At 41.6% G+C, this 17,406-nt stretch overlaps 1 protein-coding gene across 10 annotated transcripts in view; it reads right to left on the bottom strand.

Annotated features, from left to right (window-relative positions):
• TUT4 (terminal uridylyl transferase 4) overlaps window positions 1–15,726 on the bottom strand; it is a 133,781-nt gene extending 118,055 nt beyond the window's left edge. For 9 of the 10 annotated variants that reach the window (XM_023188532.2, XM_023188499.1, XM_023188544.1 and 6 more), the window contains exons 1-2: window positions 15,672–15,726; window positions 15,169–15,328 (exon numbers count right to left, since the gene is read on the bottom strand). The gene's annotated coding sequence lies outside the window, so the exon portion shown is untranslated. Of the gene's footprint in view, window positions 1–15,168; window positions 15,632–15,671 lie in introns of those variants that run through there. The other variant, XM_023188507.1, reaches the window with a different exon arrangement.
• Window positions 15,727–17,406: the final 1,680 nt, after the last annotated feature.

Here is a 17,406-nt window from a genome sequence, read left to right as displayed (position 1 = left end):
TATATATTGATAAAAGGTTCAATCCAGCAAGGACATATAACAGTTATAATCATATGTACCAAACAACAGTGACTTAAAATATAGGAAACAAAAGTTAACATAATCGTAAAGAGAAATTGTTCTATAATCATACTGGGAGACTTCAACACCCCACTTTTCAATAACAGAGCAACCAGACAAAAGATCAGAAAGGAAATAGAGGATTTGTGTAACACCATAAACTAATTTGACTGGCTGGGCATATTGGCTCACGCCTATAATCCCAGCACTTTGGGAGGCCAAGGCAGGTGGATTATCTGAGGTCAGGAGACCAGCCGGGCCAACATGGCAAAATCCCATCTCTACTAAAATACAAAAATTAGCCAGGCATGGTGGTGCATGCCTGTAATCCCAGCTACTCAGGAGGCTGAAGCAGGAAGATTGCTTGAACCAAAGAGGCAGTTTGCCGTGAGTCGAGATCAGGCCACTGCACTTCAGCCTGGGCAACAAGAGCGAAACTCTGTCTCAAAAATAAATAAATAAACAAACAAACAAACAAATTAGACCGGCTGGGCATGGTGGCTCATGCCTATAATCCCAGCACTTTGGGAGGCCAAAGGGGGCAGATCACTTGAGGTCAGGAGTTCAAGAAAAGCCTGGGTAACATGGTGAAACCCCGTCTCTACTAAAAATACAAAAAGTAGCTGGGTGTGGTGGCACACACCCGTAGTCCCAGCTGCTTGGGAGGCTGAGGCACAAGAATCGCTTGAACCTGGGAGGTGTAGGTTGCAGTGAGCCAAGATCACACCACTGCACTACAACCTGGGTGAAAGAGTGAGACTCCATCTCAAAAAAATAAAATAAAATAATTTGACCTAACAGATATAAAGGCCTCTATCCAACATCAGCAGAATATACATTCTATCCACAATGGGCATGTAACATGAAAGACAAATAAATGCTCTTGTTTTGGCAACTGAGAAAAAAAAGGGAGCTGGGTGCCATGGTTCATGCCTGTAATCACAGCACTTTTGGAGGACAAGGTGGGAGGACCGCTTGAGTCCAGGAGTTTGAGACTAGCCTAGGCAACACAGGAGACTCCATCTCCACAAAAAATAAAAAATTAGCCAGGCACCTGTAGTCCCAGTCTCAAGAGGCTGAAGTGGGAGGATTACTGCACCTGGCAGGGGAAGGCTACAGTGAGCTGCAATCACACCACTGCACTCCAGCCTAGGCAACAGAGCAAGACTGTCTCAAAAAAAAAAAAAAAAGAAAGAAAGAAAAGAAAAAGAAAATAAAAGAAACATGAATGATCAAAGAATCCTATCATATCTTTCCTTACTAATGTTACTTCCCTGAATTAACCACTTATTCTAAAAATGATGATGCAGAAGGAAAGGGAAAGATAGTGCAATTCGTATCTCCTCTTCCTTTCGTTCCTGCCTTACTTGTCACCAAGTTAAAGAAAAGGGAGTGTTGTGTCCAGGTAAAGTGGCTTACACCTGTAATCCCAACACTTTAGGGTGCCAAGACAATCCTCCCACCTCAGCCTCCCAAAGTAATCCTGGAATTACAGGTGTGAGGCACCACTAGTTATACAATTTGTAGATAATTTGTCCTGGGTTGCAAAGTTACAGAATCGCTATTTCAATAGGGTAAGGAACACAACAGTAATCATGCTGATGAAGGGAAAGGATAAAGCCAAAAAGAGGCTTTACAGTGAAATTAGGGATTTAAAAAAAAAAAAAACTAAAGAAACATACATATATAGATAATTCAGAAAATTTTGGTTAGAAGAATCATTTTGAATCATATGAATAGGAACTACCAAAGAAAATAGAGGTGAATATCACTAGAAGATGGAAATTAAGTGTTAGATACATTCAATGTTATGCTTCTGATTGCCCAACATGGATGTCAGGAATTACACTAAAGTATCAGTGAATATAAATGGGTGACCTAGAGATTCCTAGATTGAAATGACAATGTCAGACAAGAAATATAGCCAGCAGGACACCTGTCTTACAAGAAAACGAAGAACAGACAGTAGGTAGTAAACTACAGATATAATTTCCTGGCTTTGAGGAAACAGGTATGGGAGAAAAAGCAACATTCAAGACATTACCCACATTAACAATGCCACAAGTTCCTACAAAAAGTCCTGGAGCTCTTATAAATTTTCAGTTTTAAAAAAAGATGGCAGAGTAGGGTGCGGTGGCTCACACCTATAATCCCAGCACTTTGGGAGGCCGAGGTGGGTGGATCACCTGAGGTCAGGAGTTCAAGACTAGCCTGACCAATATGGTGAAACCCTGTCTCTACAAAAAGACAAAAATTAGCTGGGAGTGGTGGCACACGTCTATAATCCCAACTACTCAGGAGGCTGAGGCAGAAGAATCACTTGAACCAGGAGGCAGAGGTTACAGTGAGCCAAGATTGTGCCACTGCACTCCAGCCTGGGTGACAAAAGCAAGACTCCGTCTTAAAAAAAAAAAAAAAAAAAAAGGCCAGGCGCAGTGGCTCAAACCTATAATCCCAGCACTTTGGGAGGCCAAGGCGGGCAGATCACAAAGTCAGGAGATCGAGACCCTCTTGGCTAACACGGTGAAACCCTGTCTCCACTAAAAATACAAAAAAATTAGCCAGGCATGGTGGCAGGCGCCTGTAATGCCGGCTACTTGGGAGGCTGAGGCAGGAGAATGGCGTGAACCCGGGAGGCAGAACTTGCAGTGAACCAAGATTGCGCCACTACACTCCAGCCTGGGCAACAGAGCGAGACTCTGTCTCCAAAAAAAAAAAAAAATTGGCCAGACGCAGTGGCTCACACCTAAAATCCTAGCACTCTGGGAGACTGAGGCAGGGGGATCACTTGCAACGAGGAGTTCAAGACCAGCCTGGGCAACACAGCGAAACCCCATCTCTAAAAATTGCAGGGCTTGGTGGCGTACACCTGTAATCCAACTTCTCAGGAGGCTGAGACAGAATAATCACTTGAGCCCAGGAGAGAGAGTATGCAGTAACCTAAGATCGCACCACTGCACTCCAGCCTGGGTGAAAGAGTAAGACTCAACTCAAAAAAAAAAAAAAAAAAAAAGACAACATTTTTGAGAATACAGTTTTCACTATTACCTGTCTAGTATGCCATTCACTTATCCTTACACATCTGTGAAGTTGCTATAATTATAGTCTTGTAGTATTTCCATTTTATACATTAATGAGGTACCCTGAGTTTATGACTTGCCTAAGATAATACAAACAGGACTGGTATATGACTACAAGAAACATGACTCCCAATTTTTGGTCCAAGTTTACATACTAGATTATGTCTCTGAGCCTAAAGCAGTAATTCTCAAACTTTTTGGTCTCAGAATACCTTTATACTCCTAAAATATTGAGGATCCAAAGAACCTTTGTCTTTGTGTGTTATATCTATTGATACATGCATCATTAGATTATTAAAACTAAGAAATGTTTCAAATGCAAGAATATATTGGTCAGACGCAGTGGCTCACACTTGTAATCCCAGCACTTTAGGAGGCCGAGGCAGGCAGATCACCTGAGGCCAGGAGTTAGGGACCAGCTTGGCCAACATGGTAAAACGCTGTCTCTACTAAAAATACAAAAACTGGCTGGGCATGGTGGTGCACGCCTGTAATCTCAACTACTAGGGTGGCTGAGGCACAAGAATTGCCTGAACCCGGGAGGAGGCAGAGGTTGCAGTGAGCCAAGATGACGCCACTGCACTCCAGCCTGGGCCACAGAGCAAGACTCTGTCTTAAAAAAAAAAAAAAAAAAAAAGTAGTAAAACTTCTACATCAGGCTGGGCATGGGGGCTCACGCCTGTAATCCTAGTACTTTGGGAGGCCAAGGCAGCAGATTACTTGAGCTCAGGAGTTCGAGACGAGCCTGGCCAACATGGTGAAACCCCATCTCTACTAAAAATACAAAAATTAGCTGGGCATGGTGGCGGGCACCTGTAATCCCAGCTACTTGGGAGGCTGAGGCAGGAGAATCGCTTGAACTCAGGAGGCAGAGGTTGCAGTGAGCCAAGACCACGTCATTGCACTCCAGCCTGGGTGACAGAGCAAGACTGCCAAAAATAAAAAAAAAAGAAAACAAAGCAAAAAAAAGAAAGAAACTTCTACATTATATCAAATTAAAAAAAAAAAAACAAAACTCAAAATGGATCAAAGACCTAAATGTAGAAGCTAAAAGTATAGAACTGTTGGAAGAAAACATAAGAGTAAATTTTCATAATCTTGGATCAACAATGATTTTTTAGGTATGACACTTAAAGCAGAGAAAACTAAAGAAAATAGATAAACGGGACTTCATCAAATTTAAAACTTCTGTATTTCAATGGGCACACAAGAAATGAAAAAACAGTATGACAACTCCTCAAAAAATTAGACATAGAATGATCCAACAATCCCAATTCTAAGTATATACCCAAATAACTGAAAGCAGAAGCAGGTATTTGAACATCAATGTTCAACAAAGCATTATTCACGATAGCCAAAATGTGAAGACAACCCAAGTATCCACCAACAGATGAAAGGATAAACAAAATGTGGGACATATATATAATGAACTACTACTCAGTCTTAAAAAGGTAGAAAATTCTGACACATGCTATGACATGGATGAACCTTGAATACATGCCATATGAAAGAAGCCAGTCACAACAAATATATATGAGCCTACTGATATGCAGTACCTAGAGCAGTCAAAATTACAGAGAAATAAAGTAGAATGGTGGTTGCTATAGGCTAGGAAGCAAGGGAAATGAGAATTTATTGTTTGATGGGCACAGAATTTCAGCTTGGGAAAATGGAAATATTCTGGAAATGGATGGTGGTGATAGTTGCACAATAATGTACATATATTTAATGTTACTGAATGTATGCTTAGCTACTTGGGGAGGCTGAGGCTTAAAATGAAAATAGTATAAACATTCATGCAAAAATCCACAACAGAATACTAGCAAACTGAATTCAGCAGCACAGTTAAAGAATTATACACCATGACCAAATGGGATTTATTCCTGGAATGCAAGGATGTTGAACCATCCTTGCATATGAAAACAGATCACTGTAACATACCATATTAACCAAACAAAACGAAAAACCACATGATCATCTCCAGCAAACAAAGGATCTGACAAAATTCAATACCCTTTCATGATAAAAACACTCAACAATCTAGGAATAGAAAGAAACTACTTCAATATAATAAAAGCTATCTAAGGAAAACCTATAGTAGACATCACACTCAATGGTAAAAAATGAAAACCTTTTCCTCTAACATCAGGACAAGGGAAAGTTGTCTGTTTTCACCATTTCTTGTCTTTTTTTTTTTTTTTTTGAGGTGGAGTTTTGCTCTTGTTGCCCAGGCTGGAGTGTAATGGCATGATCTCAGCTGACCGCAACCTCAGCCCCCCAGGTTCAAGCGATTCTCCTGCCTCGGCCTCCCAAGTAGCTGGGATTACAGGCATGCGCCACTGTGCCCAGCTAATTTTGAATTTTGAATAGAGACAGGGTTTTTCCATGTTGGTCACGCTGGTCTCGAACTCCTGTCTTCAGGTGATCCACCCACCTACACCTTCGATTACGGCATGAGCCACCATGCCTGGCCTGTGTTCACCATTTCTGCTCAACACAGTACTGGAAGTTCTAGCCAACACCATTAAGCAAAAGAAACAAAAGCCATCTAAATTGGAAAGGAAGAAGTAAAATCATCTCAGTTTGCAAATAATATGATTTTATATGTAGAAAATCCTAAAGATTATACACGCACACACACACTACAACTAATAAATGAATTCAGCAAAGAAGCAGGATACAAAGTCAACAAACAAAAAACCAGTTGCATTTCTAAATACAATAAATAATCTAAAGGGAAATTTTAAAAATTCCATTTACAATACCATCAAAAAGAATAAAGTACTAAGGAATTACATAACTAAAGAAGTGAAATATATGTACAATGAAAACTATGAAACATTGCTGAAAGAAATTTAGAAATATATAAACAGAAACACATACTATGTTCACAGAGGCTTAAATTTTTTTTTTTTTTTTTTTGAGACGGAGTCGCGCTCTCCCTCTCAGGCTGGAATGCAATGGCGCAATCTCGGCTCACTGCAACCTCCGCCTCCCAGGTTCAAGCGATTCTCCTGCCGCAGCCTCCTGAGTAGCTAGGATTATACGCACCTGCCACTGGGCCCAGCTAATTTTTGTATTTTTACTAAAGACAGGGTTTCACCATGTTGGCCAGGCTGGTCTCGAACTCCTGACCTCAGGTGATCCACCCGCCTCGGCCTCCCAAAGTGCTGGGATTACAGGCATGAGCCACCATGCCTGGCCTTACTATGGTTAAAATGTCCACACTAAAAAGCAATCTAAACATTTAATGCAATCCCTATCAAAATCCCAATGACAGTTTTTGCAGAAATACCAAAATCAATCCTAAAATTCATATGGAATCTCAAGAGACTCCAAATAGCCAAAAGTCTTGACAAAGAAAAACAAAGATGGAGGACTCACACTTCCTAGTTGCAAAACTTACTACAAAGCTACAGTAATCAGGCCGGGAACGGTGGCTCATGCCTGTAATCCCAGCACTTTGGGAGGCCGAGGCAGGCAGATCACAAGGTAAGGAGATGAGACCATCCTGGCTAACACGGTGAAACCCCCATTTCTACTAAAAATACAAAAACTTAGCTGGGTGTTCCACCTGCAAAAGACTGAATTTTGACCATAAACAAAAGTTAACTTAAAATGAATCAAAGACCTAAGAAACCTAAACTTGGAACTATAAAACCATAACTAAGAAACATAAAACTATAAAGTTCTTAGACGAAAACAGAAGGGAAAAGCTTCATGACACTGGAGTTGGCAATTATTTGCTGAGTATGACACCAAAGGCATGGGCAACAAAAGAAAAAATAGACAAACGAGACTGGTGGAAAATTCAAAACTTTTGTTAATCAAAAGATACTATCAACTGAGTAAAATGGTGGCCAGGCTAGGCATGGTGGTTCACACCTATAATCCCGCACTCTGGGAGGCCCAGCCAGGAGGATCATTTGAGGCCAGGAGTTCAAGGCCAGCCTATGCAACATAGTGAGACCCTGTCTCTACAAAAATCTTAAAATTCGAGTGTCATGGTGACACGTGCCTGTAGTCCCAGCTACTCCAAAGGCTGAGGTGGGATGATCTCTTGAGCCCAGGGAGGTCAAGGCTGCATTGAGCCACGATTGCACCACTGCATCCCAGCCTAGGGGACAGAGTGACACCTTGTCTCAAAAAAAAAAAAAAAAAACCCAAACAAACCAGAAGAGAAACAGAGTAAAGGCCAGGCATGGTGGCTCATGCCTATAATCCTTGCACTTTGGGAAGCCAAAGTGGGTGGAACATTTGCGGTCAGAAGTTCAAGACCTCAGCAGTCTAGCCAACATGGTGAAACCCATCTCTACTAAAAATACAAAATTTAGCTGGGCAATACTGGCAAGCGCCTGTAATCCTAGCTACTCAGGAGGCTGAGGTAGGAGAATCACTTGAGCCTGGGAGCTGGAGGTTGTGGTAAGCCAAGACTGCACCACTGCTCTCCAGTCAGTCTGGGCGACAGAGAGTAAGACTCTGTCTCAAAAAAAAAAAAAAAAAAAAAAAAGGTAACCCCACAGAACAGAATGGAAGAAAATAATTATAAATCATGTATTTGATAAGGGACTAACATCCAGAATATATAGCAACTCCAAAAAAATGAACAAAAAACAACCTGATTTGAAAACGGGCAAAGGCCTTGCATAGACATTTCTCCAAAGAAGATACACAGATGGCCACAAGCACGTGAAAAGATGCTGAATATCACTAATCATTAGGGAAATGCAAATCAAAACTCCAATGAGATATCAACTCACAACCCACAGGACAGGACTACTATTAAATAAATAGAAAATAACAAGTGTTGGCAAGGCTGTGGAAACATTAGAACCTTTGTGCACTGTTGGTAGGAAAGTAAAATGTAAAACAGTAACAGCCACTATGGAAAACAATACGGCAGTTCCTCAAAAAATTAAAAATATACTCAATGATCCTAAGGTGTCAAAAATAATAAAATAATAATAGGTCAGGCACGATGGCCCATGCCTGTAATCCCAGCAGTTTGGGAGGCTGAGGCAGGCAGATCACTTGAGCTCAGGAGTTCCAGACCAGCTTGGGCAATATGGTGAAACTGCATCTCTACAAAAAAAAAAAAAAATTAGCCAGGTGTGGTCACAAGCACCCATAGTCCCAGCTACACAAGAGGCTGAGGTGGGCGGATGGATTAAGCCCAGGAGGCAGAGGCTGCAGTGAGCCAAGATCATGCCACTGCACTCCAGCTTGGAAGACAGAGCCAGATCTTGTCAAATAAATAAATAAAGAAGAAGAAGAATAAAATTACCATATGATCCAATAATTTAACTTCTGGGTATACACCAAAAAAATTGAAAGCAGTCTCTCTAAGAGATACTGTACACTCATGTTCACAGCAGCATCATTCACAACAGCTAAAACATGGAAATAATCCAAGTGTCTACTCACAGACAAAGAGATAAGCAAAATGTGGTATATCCATACAATGGAATATTATTCAGACTTTAAAAAGAAGGAAATTCTGCAATATGCCACATGAACAAACATTGAGGACACTATGCTAAGTGAAACAAGCCACAAGACAAATACTTTATGATTCAATTTATATGAGGTATTTAGAGTAGGCAAAATGGTAAAGACAGAATAGTGGTTGCCAGGGGTGAGGGAAGAAGGGAATGGGAAATTATCATTTAATGGGTATAGAGCTTCAGTTTTATAAGATGAAAAGGGTTATAGGGATGGATGGTGATGACAGCTGCACAACATTATGAATGTACTTAATACCACTGAATGATACACTTAAAAATCATTAAGATATGTTGTGTTATATTTTACTGCAATTTTTATGTTAGAAACAAAGTTAAATGGATAATTTTGTTATGTACATTTTTTCACTATTTTTAGAATCAAGTGAACAGACACTCCACAAAATGAGACAGCATTTTTGTAAATAATATATCTAAAAAGGGTCTAGGCTGGGTGAGATGACTCACACCTGTAATCCTGGCACTTTTGGAGGCTGAGGAAGGAGGATCATTTGAGGCCAGGAGTTTCAGATCAGCCTAGACAACACAGTGAGACCTTGTCTCTACAAAAATAAATACATAAATAAATAAATCAAAAAAATTAGCTAGGCATGGTGGCATGCCCCTATAGTCCAAGCTACTCAAGAGGCTAAGGCAGGAGGATCGCTTAAGGCCCAGGAGGTGGAGGCCAGACGGCAGAGGCTACAGTGAGCTGTGTTCACACAACTGCACTTCAGCCTTGGTGACACAGCAAGACTGTCTCAAAAAAAAAAAAAAGTGGGGGGCGTCTAATATCCAGAATATATTAAGAGTTCTTAAAACTCAACAATTTTTAAAAACGGGTAAAGGATTTGAGTAGGTATCTTTCCAAAGGAGATAGAAAAATGTACAATAGGCACATGAAGAGATGCTCAACATCTTATTAATCATTAGGGAAATGCAAATTAAACCCGCAATGAGGTAGTGAGGTAGTGGGTGAAGTGTCGCCCACTAGATGATGGTCAGGATGTAAAGAAACTGGAACCTTCCATACATTGCCACTGGGAATGTAAAATGGTACAACTTTGGAAAACAGTTTGGCAGTTCCTCAGAAAGTTAAACGTAAGTTTATCAAAACACCCAGCAATTACAAGAGAAATGAAAACGTATATCCACACAGAAACTCTTAACAATGTTCACAGCAGCACTATTCCTTATAGGTAAAAAGTGGAAATAACCCAAATGTCCATCAAATGATGAATGGTTAAACAAAACGTGGTATCTCCATAGAAGGTAATACTATTCAGCCAGAAAAAAGCTAATACATGCTACACTATGGCCAACCTTGAAAACATTAAGTTCAGTGAAAGAAGCCAGGCACAAAAAGCCACATACTGTATTAATTCCTTGTATGTGTAATGTCCATAATTTCTAGAGACGTAGCTTAGTGGTTGCCAAAGGCTTGAAGGAGGAAGGAATGGGGAGTGATTAATGGGAACTGGGTTTCATTATTAGATAAAAATATTCCAAAATTAAATAGTGATGGTTACACAACCTTATAAATACACTAAAAGCCACTGAATTGTATCTCTTAAAAGTGTGAATTTTATGGTACTGTAAATTATATCTTCAAGAAAAAAGGGAAAAAAATAATACACTATTACACATTACATTAGCCATCAAAGCAATAAAGTCTTCACATGTCACTCCAGACCAGAGAATAAGGGAAAAGTCAAATTGTGTCTTAATATTACCATGAAAACAGTTTGACTCAGAGACACCCCTCTCCAAAAAGTCCCCAAACATAGTTTGAATACCACTGGCCTAAACTAATACTCAGCACATGACTAGCACTTAATGATTGGTCAATTAAATTATCTAAACTACAGTGGTGTTACATATTTAATTTAATAATTATATTATTAAACTACACACTGACAAAATGCAATCAGGTTTAGTTATTCTTCATAATTCATACTTTGCATACTTACAAAATATTTTTGACAACCTATGTGACTATAGAATTTAACACTCTCTGAACACAAAACTTTGACACCCTAAGCTTAAAGGTACAACACAGTATAGTGGCAAAGAGCTGTGACTCTAGACTCAGACACTTTGAGCTCAAATCCTGACTGCAGCAAACCAGCTATGAGATATTGTCCAAGGTATTCAACCCTTCTACATGGACTTTCCCCATCTGTAAATGAGAATACTGTAAAAAAGGTTGTTTTGAGGACTAAGTTAATACCTTAAAGATTTTGAGAAAGAAATTAGCTTGTAGTAACTATGCAATAAGTTATTATCATGGTAAATCAAATACCCACTTAAAGCAATCAGATTGTTGTGTGATTAACAAACATACCTATTTCTTTTTGAAAGTATAAGATACCTTATGTAAAGATTAGGACTTTGCCCATCTATAGTGGTGAACATCAAACTTGCATGAATAGCTTCTCCCTCCTTCCAGCTCATGCTCTTCAATGCCTTAAGCTACTATTTTCTAGTGCTAAACTAAAAAACAGTCAACTAATCCAAGCCAACAAGTGAAAAAACTTCCTAAGTAGTATAACAAGGTGATTTCCCCGAGAGGTGTTTTCATCTCAAAAGAATTTTCTAAAAAATTAAAAGTTCTTGGACAGTAAGATTTGTATCACAGAATCCTCAAGATAAAAGTCTAGAACACAGGGAGAGGAGAGAAGAGTGGTATGGAAAAGAAGGCCTGCCTATCCACTAAAAACAGGTAAACTCTGTTAGCAAGAAAGCCAAGGAGAAAAGAAATACAAAACTAGGAGTCAGAAAACATAGGTCTAATCACAGCTCAACCACTATCTCACTTGGTGATCTCACAAGATAAAAATTCAAACACCTTAATATAACATAAATGGTCCCTCACAATTCGCTACTTCCTATCATTTATCTCACCATTCTATCCATATCAATTCCTACCACACTGAATTTCTCACTCTCCCTCACTCCCCAAGGCTTATTACAATTTATCATCTTTGCATGTTATTCCCTAGGTCTGGAATGATCTCCAACCTCCAATCCATCCTCCTCTCCACCTAGCAAACTCCTACTCACCCTTCAAGAGCCAGTTTCTTCCCTCTCAACTCCCACAATCTAGTGTGTTATAATTTACTGTATTATATGTAGACTGAGACAAATGCAAATGTTTGATGAAATGAATGTTTAAATGAATGAACAAAAGAGCAACGTTAGGCAGTTTCCGATTCTAAATAATTGAGAAAATAATACACCTGAAAAGCAACATCACATATACATTACATTAGGAAGAGAGATCTGCTTTGAAATCTAATTCTATGATCTTCAGCAAATCACTACCCTGTGTGAGTCAAAGATTCCTTGCCTATAAACAGGTTTCAAAGGGTTGTTACACCAAACAAGTGAAAAAAAAAAAAAATGCATAAACAGTGTCTGGCACAGTGCCTGGGACAAAATAGGCAATCTAAAAAATTTTGGTTCCCTTCTCTCTCCCTCTTCAACTCATAATTATAGATATCCAATGAGATGATTTGACATAAAAATAATTTGAACATAAGACACCACACAAATCTCTCACTTAAGGGGAAAAAAAATCCTAACATTAATCTTTGCATTTATATACCCTTTCCTCTCTTTGGGTCTGTAAGAAATACTCTGGAAGAAAAGTCAGAACCTGCTTTTTCAGAGTGTGTGGTTTATTTGAATACAGTCTGTACATAATAAAAGATTTTAAAAAGGAAATAAATACTCTGCAGAAATGCTGGTTTTTAAACATTTCCCCAAATTATGTAATGATTTAGGATTCTAGAATTAAAACAATTCAGTTAGTACCATGTAAACAACTCTAATTGCTCTAAGATTACTAAGAAAAAGTCTACCTATCCTGTTTTAAACTATGGTATCCCTTTCCTTTGTCTTTTTTAGGTCTTTCTAGAATTGTTCTTTTTTAGAACATATTTCTATCCTGCAGCAGTGGCTTTAACTGAATGTAATATTTTTTAACCAATTCAAGTATCTGTAATTTATTTGAAAAAGGAACACATCTCATTGAGTTCTCTTTTGTCGAACAAAACGTTCTGGCATCAACATTAACAGGTAAGTACTGCCTTTTTTTTTTTTCTTTTTTTTTTTTTTTTGAAAAAAAGGCAGGGTCTTACTCTGTCACCCAGGCTGGAGTACAGTGGCACAACTGTGCCTCACTGCAACCTTGAACTCTCAGGCTCAGGCAATCCTCCCACCTCAGCTTCTGGGACTACAGACATGCACCATGACCACGCCCAGCTAATTTGTTTTATATTTTGGTAGTGACAAAGTCTCACTATGTTGCCCAGGCTGATACCAAACTCCTACACTCAAGCAATCCTCTAGCCTCCACTACCCAAAGTGCTGATATTACAGGCGTGAGCCACCTGGCCAGGCCCTACAGGTTAAGTGTTGGTTATTTTGTTTCTCTGAAACTAGAAACCTTCTACAGTAAATAAATTCAAACACCTTTCTTGACCAACAGATCCTGATTTGACATTCTGCAGAGAATATAACATAATTAATGGTACTTATTTTGTATGTCAAGGTTAACTTTGAGGTAAAAAAAATTCTAATTACTCTAAAATGAATCTGCTGAGAATAATAAAAACTATCTTTAAACAGCTCTTTGTTAATCAGAGAAATTTATAATTATATATTTTGATTCTAAAAAATCTAAAATTAAAATGTAGACACTGTACTGTTCTAGCTCCAGCAACTAAAAATAAATGTAATTTTAGGTGTCACTTAGGATTTATAAAATTCAACTAAACTTATATGTACAATATCTTGTTAATTTATCGGTACTACTAACAACTTGGCCTATGACAATGAAAATACTTTAAATTTCCTTACTGTATTTAAATGTTTGCTGGATTTAAAACATCAAATGTCATTAACTTTCACTTCCATTTCTGAATTATTTTAAGAAAACTTCATTTTTCATTTTCCACACTAGCCAAGTGAAAAACTGCAAGCAGCAGGAAAATTTATCTAAGAGTTTTAAAAGTTTCTTTTGTTTATATTAAATATAAATATTTTTAAAGCATAAAACGACTTAAAATTCTTATCCTCCCCAAAGTATATGGTTTCTAAGAAGCACTCTTTAAAAATTTGTTTATAAAAGCAACATAGCACACTAGACACTAAAGAGTTATCTTAAGCACAGCTTTTTAAGCGAATCAATATTTCATAATTTTACAAGTTGTGACTAATCAGTACTACGATGCAGTGTAGTGACATGAGTTCTGAGCCTAAAGAAAATTTCAGCGCGCAGACACACACACACACGTACACACACACAAAGTCGGCTTTGCTTTTTAAACTACCCCACAATTCAACACCTCTGTGTGGCATTCTCTCTAAATTATCATATCCGGCTGGGATTATCCAATTTTATTAGCTAACAGTTCTCATTACTTTAAAAACAGAAACAGGATATGTTCTGTTTCATCAAGTGCTACAAACATTTCGCTGCTATAAGACTAGAGGGAAAAAAATCCTTTGGAAATAAAAGCTAATCTGATTCACTCGAGCTAATTACTAAATGCATGCCAACAATACACAATTCCAATTGCATTTCTGGACACAAATTAAGATCACGATAGGGCAGGTCAAATGTGTAAGGAACTACTTTTATCAAAATGAAGAAGCAGATAAACGGAATCTAAGATCTCATGCAAAATTCATCTAAGACTTGGTAATCTTCTGAAAAGAAAATGTGTAATCAACGTCGTTAATACAACAGTAATTTATCCCATTCAAGTACGACTAGAAATCCCGCTGATGTGCTTCCTTCAGGTCTAAACATCTCATTCTTTCGCAATCCAGATACCAACAGGAGTCTGAAACACTTTGCAGAGGCGTGCAACACACTAGGAGAGCGCTGTCTGTTTACAAATACGAATCTCAGTTACCCACGTCAAAACCGCGCATTACCACCTTTCGACTGGGGGGCGGGGGAGAGAGAAGGCGGGCGAGCAAGAAACGAAATCCACACAGACACCTCTGCCTTCTCCCCACAAGGACGAGCCCGGGGAAACATTCAGTATGTATTATTTGCATGTATACATTTATATACATTATGTAGTCCCCTATGTCTAAGCAAGGGTGAAAGAAAAAGGTACATATGACAGGGAATCGTAACTGGACCCAAGAGAAATGTTCAAACCAATTCCGTTAACTCAAAATCCGCCCCGCTGGTCTACAACAGGTTTCGGTCCGGGACCCGGAGCCCCAGCCACAGTGTGGAGTTCGTCCCCAAAGCGCCCCAATGCTCTCCTCAGGCCGCCCAGGCCGCCGTCCCTACCTCCCTTATCTCAGTCTTCCCCTGGGACACCCGAAGCCCGTTCCAGCAAAGAAAAAAGTGTCAGGCCCCAAGGGGACAGCTGAGACACTCTCAGGCCAGGCCCCCGACACCTGCGAAGCGCGGCACCTGGGAGGGCGAACCGGGGGCCGCCCGGCCTTCCCGAGCACACCCCCTCGGCAGCCGGCGCTGCCCCGCGGCCGGAACCTCGTACCTGCGAGGCCCGCGAGCTACAGGCGCGCGCGACGCCTCCTCATCTCAGTGGCTCCCGCTCTCCCTCCGCCTCCTGCTGCCGCCGCCGTCGCCGCTGCCACCGCTGGAGGCCGGGACACGAAGAGCTCAGGACTCCACCGCCATGTCCGCCGCGCCGCGAACTGCATTGTGGGGGGGAAGGGATGGGGAGGGGGAGGAGGAGGGAGAGGGAGAGGGAGAGAAAGAGGAGGACCCGCTGAGGGGAGGGGGCGAGGGAGACGGGTAGCCGGGGGAGAGGGGGAGGGGAGAGGACAGAGCCTGGAATGGGGTCCCGGCCCGGCAGAGGAGGAGCTACGCGCAGAGGAAAGGGTTCAGGAGTGCCCCCTCCCTTCGTTCGGGGGGCCCCCCCAGGCACCGTTTACACGGGGGCGGGGGAGGGGGGAAACAGCACTGGGGGGAGGGGGCTCGTGGTGGCCGCGAAGAAACAATGGGGAGAAGGCCGAGGTAGGAGGATCGCGCACTCACACCCACGCGGAGGGAAGGGAGCGCGCGCGAGATACTCGTTAGCTCGCGAGGAGGGGGCGGGCCGCTGGCGGAGGGGAGGAGGGAGCCACCGGGGCTCGCGGGCAGGGGCGGGGCCCCCGAGCGGAGGTCGCGAGGTCCGGCAGCCCGCCTGGGCGCCGCGGGGGAGCCGCGCTGATTCGCCCGCTTGCCGGAGAGGGTGGGGGTGGCGGGCGCCCCAGTGCAGCCCCAGTCTGGTTCCTGGTCTCTGCCGAGGCCCCCGAGGTGAAAGTGGAGCCCGAGAGCCGCCTCGGCGCCTCGCTCCCAAGGCTGTCCCCCCGGGGAGGAAGGCCGGCCTGGAATGGGTACCCTCTGGCCTGGCACTCGAACTGGGCCCGGCCCGAGCCTCGGTGGACCCTCGGAAGCCCGAGCGGGCTTCGGAGCAGCGGCAGGGAGCGGGACAGAGGAAGCCGCCGGGGTCGACCCCCACCCACTCACCACGGCCTCCAGCCCGCCACAGCTGGACCTTTTTTCCTTTTAAAAGGCAGTCAGTTCAGGAATTTCTCAAAAGAGAAATCTCGGGAGTAGTCCCTCTCCCACCCCCAAAAGAGGTTTTAGAAATCATTTCTTTAGCTGCAGGCGGGCATAAAACCAACTACCATCAATGGGTCCCCTCCTCCCCTTGCTTTTAACGTATTACATTCCTCTACATAATTAGTTAAAGTCACGGGCAGAACGAACTTAAGGCTTTGTTAGTTTTGTTTTTTTGTTGTTGTTGTTTTTTTTTAAGACCCCAGCCTCAGAGATTATTTAGCCAACCTCTGACCGCAAAGCTGGACAAAGCACACAACCTCTGTGCTCGGTGCCCAGTCCTTTGAGTTTGACACATGCTAGGCAGAAAAAAGGTATGACGAGTGGACGTAGGGGTGAAGGGAAGATGTTAAATCTTAAGTATTTTTACAAAATAGTGCCTTATAAATTTTCTTATAATGTGACTCAGGCTGGAACTGGTTAGAGGTTACAGAGGGACGCTCCACTTCACGATAGCCCTGTGAGATACGTACTGTTGCTCCCATTTACGGATGAAAAAACTAGGATTCAGAGTTAGTGCATTTTACCCCGATCTGGCTGATCCAGATCGGGGTACAAGACCCAGGTATAATGGAAAAAGGACTGGATTTCAAGTAAAAAGAGGCCTACTGGTTTTGGCGTTTATCAACAAGATGCCTTTCAGCAAATGTACCCTCTGAGTTTCCTCATCTGCAAATTCTTAATCTGTATCCCTGCTTCGCTTGACTAGCCTAGAAACAAAGAAAAAAATCCCTACTTCACCAGGCTGAAAGCCTAAAGTCTATAGAGACACTAAGAAGATACCGACATGCCCTTCAATTCAGTGATATCAGTGTCCTTAGAACAAGTTCAATTGAGTAAATATTTCCTGATTACTTAAGAGCAAAGCGTTGTTAGGTGCCTAGGGAAACAGACAAATCATTGATTCCTGTCTCCAAAAAGTTCACCGTTGAGCAAGCAGGTGAGCTACAATAAAAGCAACAGGTCTTATTAACAAAGGGCTGGGCAAATCCAGAGGGGAGTGTGATACATTCCACTTCGCTGAGACTTCAGTGGAAGAACTAGAAGCTGGACCTTGAAGATTTGCTTGCTGTGTGCCAGACACATGTCGATTCAGAGGACAGCATTGAGTCTGGAGTGTACAGAAGATAATGAGTCTGCAAAAGCTGGGGCCAGACTGAAAATTTCA

The sequence above is a fragment of the Piliocolobus tephrosceles genome, chromosome 1 (genome assembly GCF_002776525.5).
Source record: "Piliocolobus tephrosceles isolate RC106 chromosome 1, ASM277652v3, whole genome shotgun sequence".
Lineage (NCBI taxonomy): Eukaryota > Metazoa > Chordata > Mammalia > Primates > Cercopithecidae > Piliocolobus > Piliocolobus tephrosceles.
This window is presented reverse-complemented; position numbering and strand designations above follow the sequence as displayed.